The sequence below is a fragment of the Alexandromys fortis genome, unplaced genomic scaffold (assembly GCF_014885135.2).
Source record: "Alexandromys fortis isolate MF-2015 unplaced genomic scaffold, M_Fortis_MF-2015_v1.1 scaffold_8_1_9099942, whole genome shotgun sequence".
Classification (NCBI taxonomy): Eukaryota; Metazoa; Chordata; class Mammalia; order Rodentia; family Cricetidae; genus Alexandromys; species Alexandromys fortis.
In genome coordinates, this window is record NW_026067898.1 from 6,864,867 (window position 1) to 6,871,784 (window position 6,918).

Consider the following 6,918-nt stretch of genomic DNA (forward strand, 5'->3'; position numbering starts at 1 on the left):
CCCCCCATGATAAATTCCCTCATTCCAGACACACTCCCTGTTGCTGAAACCCCAGTGACACCCTGTTTGCAAGGATCTCAAGCCAGAGCTGAGGTGCCTCCATCTTGCAATGGGAGCAATTATGACAAATAGCTGCTGAGAAGCAAGGAGAAATGGGGCTTGCCACTCTAACTGTGCTTGAAACAAGAGGCAAAATTATCCATTGTTTGACATTGTATTGGTTCACAGAGAAGACTCAGCTTTGACACCATATAATTATTCAGCAATTATTAGTAAATTAGCCTGTGTTAGTAAATCACTCACATAATCAAAGTGAACAATTATTTTACATTTGGTGGGACATCATTTTGGCTTCCAGAATAGAAAATAAATCAAACATCAATTGGAAAATTCTGACCAGTATCTTCTTCCAGCTGTTGACAAATTCTGAGTTTCTCATTTTGATGCAAATTTAAACATATAAATGAGCATTCCCTTTTAAATTTACTTTTAAGAAAGTGAGGCTTTTGTTTGCTGTTTCTTTTGGCTTTTTGAGACAGGGTTTCTCCGTGTAGCCCTGGCTGTCTTGGAACTTACTCTGTAGGCCAAGCCAGAAACTCGAGAGATCCGCCTGCCTCTGCCTCCCAAGTGCTGGGATTAAAGGCGTGAGCCACCACCGCCTAACTAGAAAATGGTCTTTACAACAGATGTATCAAAGCTAGCAAAGTGTGGGTAAAAATACTTGCCACCCACCAAACCTGATGACCTGAGTTTGTCCCTGAGACCCACATAATGAGAAAACCAACGTCCATAAAGTTGTCCTCTGACTTCCACATGCGTACATGGCATTCATGTGCCCACACATCCCCCAGGGGGAACCACATGAAATAATAAGTAAATATGATTATATTGTGTGTGTGTGTGCGCGCTCGCACGCGTGTGTGTGCATGTGTGCACGGGTGTGTGTTTGGAGGAATGCGCGTGTGAATACAGTTACAATGAAGGCCAGAGCCATTAGATCCGCCATGAAGCTGGAGTTTCAGGAAGTTTGAGGTACTATAATGTGGGTGCTGGGACAGAATTTGAGTCCTCTGCAAGACCAGTACACACTCCTAACTGCTGATCCATCTCTCGAACCCAAAAATATAATTTTAAAACCCAAATTCAGGGCTGGAGAGGTGGCTCAGAGGTTAAGATCACTGACTGCTCTTCCAGAGGTCCTGAGTTCAATTCCCAGCAACCACATGGTGGCTCACAGCCATCTGTAAATGAGATCTGGTGTCCTCTTCTGGCCAGCAAGCATAAAGATAGACAAAACATTGTATAATAAATAAATAAATCTTAAAAAATAAAAAAGCCTTCTTTAAAATAAATAAATAAAAATAAAACCCAAATTCATGATTTTTACAATATCAAGGGGCATAGTTAGAAAAGCATAGGAAACGTGAGTTTCTTTGAAACAATGAGTTCTTGAGGGCTGCAGTGTTCCCTAGTGCTTCTGGTTGCAGGGAGCCTTTCTCTAGCCTTTCTTCCAGCCTGCTGGACAGATTTAAGGTGGCTTTGCATGTGCACACATACCCCCAGCAGAAGTACAGCTTCCCCTAAATCTCACGTACTATCATGCTTGTGTAACGATTCTCCCCAAGAAGACTGTCGTCAAGAACCTGAGTGTTTTCTGGTGAGCACGGAAATCTAACCCGGCCACGTGGCCTTACATCCTTCATCCCCACCCTGGCATCATCCTCCCAAGGGATTTGGTGATCCAGCCTAGAGAATTCCACTGTCTCCACTTCAGCGTGAGCCATTTGCTCAGACCGCCCTAACTCAGTGTCTAAAAGGGTAAAGAACTGAGGTACCCTTGAGTCTACGGAAACAGGTTAACTTGTCCTGGTCAAGGCTGGGGACCATAGTAGCTATGTGGTCTCTTAGTTAGTTCAGCAGTTCTCAACCTGTGGGTCTCAACCCCTTTAGGAGTGAAACAACCCTTTCACAGGGGCAGCCTATCAGATATCCTGCATAGCAGATGTTTACATTATGACTCAGTAGCAAAATTACAGTTACGAAGTAGCAATGAAAATAATTTTATTGTCGTGGGTCACCACAACATGAGAACTGTATTAAAAGGTCACAGCATTAGGAAGGTTGAGAAGCAATTGATTTAATTCATTAAGTATTTTTGAATGGGTTGCACAAATTAGGCACTATTACAGAAATGGAGTTAATATGAGGAATTAAAAAAAAACCATGTGCCCTGATGGAGCTTACCTTTTAGCAGAGTGAGACAATAAGCAATTGACTCGACAGATGAATAAATGATGCAATAAATCAGAAACTCATAGCTAATAAGAGAAGGAAGTAGAGCATATTTGGAAAAGGATTGTCAAATAAGCAGTTAATAAAAAAAATAATGAATCAGGGCTGTCCTGAGAAGGTGACAATTGAACACAGGCGTTAAAGAGATGAGGACGGTCACCTGGAGGCTCCCAGTCCCATCCCAGTCTGCCCTTTAGATGTACTGGGTGGAGGAATGGACAATGGGACAGTACAGAGGGCTTGTAAGCCACTGGGAGGACTCTGAATTTTCTGTGAGATGCCACAGCCCACAGGACTTCACTCAGAGGAGTGAGAGTATTTGACTCGTGTCTCGGCAGAGCGACCCTAGTTGGAGGGTTGAAATAGACTGTACCGAACCATGCACGGGGTCAGAAAGAGGGCTCTTGAGTCCGGGGGACAAGGCTCCAGGCGGCTACGGTAAGGAGTAATAGCATCAACGATGTTTTAGGCAGGTTCCGCAAATTTGGTTTTTCTGATGGGCTGGATATCTGATGGATTAGGTCACGCTGGTCTTTGAATGACTTATCAATGAGACTTATTGTCCTTAGATGAGAGTAGAAAAAGTTCCCTGGTCAAGAGTATAGAATCTCCGGGCGAATTGACATTTCCCGTTGGACCAGGTCAATCACTTTGGCTCAGGGACCACTCCCCGGAAGGAGGACTCACCTTAAGTCACACTGTCATGATAGATGGAATGACTAGTGTTTTGACGACTGATGTTTTAATTTTCCTGCCCAGAATCTCCATTCCTAGGGCAGTACCTAATCGGTCGGCCACAGCTTTGCAAGTCTACTGACTTTTCTGAACTATTTGGGAAAGTAAGTTCTTTCTTCTTTCCACCCCTTTCCTAAGCATGTTTTCCTTAACATGTGGGATTTCCCAATATTTTTGGCCCTCCTGACTCTTTCTCTAAAGCCTTGCGACCTGCCATGTGGATGCTGGTTGGGCTTATGTCTGACCTCCATGTAGGCTCACACAGCTTGCCCCACCCACTACTTCTCGGCTCCATTCTCCAGAGAGCTGTTGAGAGTCACATCTATCCTGTGTGTGTGGGGGGGGGGGCTTTTCTTTTAAACACTAATAAAATTGTTCTTGAGCTTCTGTTTGAGTCCATTCTCAAAAAAATTATTTTATTAATGAGGCTAAGAACCCCAAGAGGGGGACCCTAGCTTCCCCTATAACCCCTGATGTCCCAGGTGGGATCCCAAAATTCCATTAGCAATTCCATTGTTCACTAGGATGATGAGAAGAAATGGTGGCCCTTCTCCTTTCTCCTTTCTGTCCAGGTAGTATTAGTGACGGACAGAGATGCCAATACCTGAGGGTGACCACGATACACACAGACACACAGACACACAGACACACACACACACACCCTTCCTTCCCTGGAGACTAACAGTCAAATGAGACTTATAACACACGTCCTCAGCCTTGAGGCCAGATTCTTATTTCCCTTGTCACTGTATTAGTTCTCCTTAGACCAGCCCGCCTTCCTCCAGATAAGCCGAGAAAACAAGGACTCAGTGTTCTTTCTGTTCTTGACACAGAGCCCTGCTATGAAGTCCTCAACACAGACAGACATTCTTGGACCTCCTCCTCCACTTCCCAAGTGTTTTCTTTGTTTGCTTTGCTTTGCTTTGCTTTGGGGTGGGGTGGGGACTAAACCCAGTGCCTTGCTCTTGGCTCCATCACAGAGACCATTCTGAACCCCAAGAACTCTACAGTTCCTGGTCCACAATGGAGTTGTGGAGGTGAGCCTTCTCTATGAGCACATTAGCTTAGCAGTAAATGCTGTACTCCTGCGGCAAGTCAGACCTCTTTCCCCGTGACTCTCTCCAAAGTCATTACTCCTACTGGAAGGAGTGGGCTATGTAGGGGTGTGGTGAGATGATTTAGCCGCGTGGGCCATACAGGGGTGTGATGAGATGCCTTAGCTCATTCCCAGAGGTCACATTTTAAAGATACAAAATCAGATGCGGAAGTCTCTTTTCAAATCCCTTTCATTTAGGGCAGCTGGCCTCAAAGAATGAGTCTCAGTTTAAACCTACCCACCTCCCAATGCTTAACGAACAACAAGCGTCACAGGCTCACGCTAGTGGCCTCCAGAGTTTAACCAGATTTTGGGTTGGTTGGGTCTCATAGCAATTGTTTAAAGGCTTCTATTCCTGTGGGCCAGTTGTGACGTGGAGCTTACTTGATAGATGAATTTATTGAAAAGCCAGTATGTGGCACACAGCTATGGCCCAACCATAGAACACATTTCAGACCTTGTTTCAAACTAAACTAAAAAGACAAATAAAGGAAGAGAATGGTAATGCATTTAAGGTTTTTTTTGTTGTTGTTGTTGTTGTTTGTGTGTGTGTGTGTGTGTGTGTGATCAGGGCATCACCTACACAGGGTCAAATGGTCTGCCAGTGAGCCATACCTTGTGCTACCCGAGATTTTTTTCTTTTTCTTCCATTATTCCCCCCATGTTTTGTTTTTGTTGTGTTGAGATGGGATCTTATCCGAACAACCCAGGCTGGCCTGAACTTAGACAACTCTCTTTACCCAGTCTCCTGGACGGTGGGGGATTACAGTCCCATGCCTCCGTTCCTCCATTCCCAGGAATATTCAAGTCTATTTTAAACCATAGGCTCCTCTTTGCCCTAGCTGATGGCTGCACCTGATTGTTCCAGAACCCTGAAAATTGGAAAGTTAGAGTCTGCTATGTGATTGAGCCTAGGATCAGAAAAGGGGGGCAATCTCAAGCCCTAATTAAACTTAAAAGCTGATTCAGAAAGAAAATGCAAGAGCATCTTATTAATGTGTTAAATATATTGTGTGTGTTTTGCTGCACACACCTGTAGTCCAGGACTTGGGAGGTTGACGCAGAGGGACCGAGAACTTGAGGCTAGTCTGGAATACATAACAAGTTTCATGTTAAGGCTAAGACACATAGTAGGATCCTGTCTCAAAAATCCAGTAGTTAAAACCAAGTATAGTAGAGTACACCCTTAATTCCAGCACTCTGGAGGAGGAAGCAAAAAAATCTCTGAGTTCAAGGCCAGCCCCTTCTACACAGTGAGTTCCAGTACAGTCAGCACTACACAGTGAGACCCTTTCTTCAAACTCACCCACCCTCCAAAAAGAGCCAGGGACCGAAACTGTCAGCACTAAAAGCCTACATACAAGTAACAATGTATGGACTGAGCACGATATATCACGGAATATATCTGCAGGCAATAACAATTAGTAAAATAAGAGGTCATAAATTTGAAGAAGGGTGGAAACAGGTGCTTTTTGGGAGTGTTGAGATTTTTTGAGGTGTTGAGGGAGAAAGGGAAGGGAGAACTATAATTATACTATAATCTCAAACAAAAAGATCCCAGAGCCTGGGGTGCGGTGCAGTGACAGAGACCCTGGCTAGCTTGTGATAGGGCCATCGGCTTGAGCCCCAGATTCATTTTTTATTAATAATTTTATGGAATAAGATTAAGACAGGGTCTTGCATTTTAGCCCAGGTTGTCCTGGCACTTGGAAGCCCAGGCTGGCTTTGAATCCTCCTGCCTCAGCCCCCTGAGTACTAAAATTACATTCAGATTTAATTTTTATTCTAGAACCCGGTAACACTTCATTCTATAGAGTAAATGTCCAATTTTAAAATAGAAGTAATATTTTAAAGAACTAAGGCTAACTATTATTTTAAATGATAAGCTTCTGAGGTCTGCAATTGGATGAAATTTGTCCTGGTGACAGAAATCAGAGCATACCGTGACAATGTGGGGGGCTGCTCCCTTGCACAGCACACCGTGACAATGTGTGTGGGGGGCTGCTCCCTTGCACAGCACACCGTGACAATGTGTGTGGGGGGCTGCTCCCTTGCACAGCACACCGTGACAATGTGTGTGGGGGGCTGTTCCCTTGCACAGAACACCATGACACTTGGATTGGTGGAACATTTCCCTATCACCTTGATGTGGTATCAGATGGCAAGAAATGGGCCAACTTATATTTTATCTCAGTAGGAAAAGATTAAAAAAGAGGGGTGTTTATATGGTAAGACCGACCAATTCATATTTATGTAACTGAAACAGCATACCAGTAAGTAATATCATACTAAGATAACTTGAAAGAGGTTGTTAAAATCTTTGATCATATCCATAACTACTTAGTTAGGCAGAACTTTAATCTCACATTGCTACAAATACAATTTCCTTAACCAAAAACATTGATTTTCATTGCCCATGATCTGCTAAAAATAGATGTTAGCAAGTACAACAGGGCTAATGTGTCATTAAGAATTAGACCTCATTATTTCTGCAATAAATGATTGAATCTGCTAGTGCAGGATTTATGGCAATTTTTCAAATAGAAATGGTTACAAAGACTAGCTTTCCCAAGATATTTCCCCAAGGACATATAATAAGAGAACTCCCAGTGATGTATAAATAGAGAAGCTGATTGCTTACATGGATGATTTAGGGGAGTAGCAAAAGCTACCCCATCTTGCTGGTGCCAACAAATTCATTATTTTCCTTCCATCATGCTTTGGGTGTGTTGTGAGCAGAGGAAGCCTTAAAAAGAACCAGTTTCTTCCCTTTCAAGCTTCTTAAAGGACAGTGA

The 6,918-nt window shown here is 43.5% G+C and overlaps 1 protein-coding gene across 1 annotated transcript in view; it reads right to left on the bottom strand.

Annotated features, from left to right (window-relative positions):
- The window catches only part of Osbpl6 (oxysterol binding protein like 6), a 170,224-nt gene extending 163,306 nt beyond the window's left edge, over window positions 1-6,918 (bottom strand). Inside the window, exon 1 of the mRNA XM_050119528.1 lies at window positions 6,765-6,918. The gene's annotated coding sequence lies outside the window, so the exon portion shown is untranslated. The remainder of the gene's footprint in view (window positions 1-6,764) is intronic.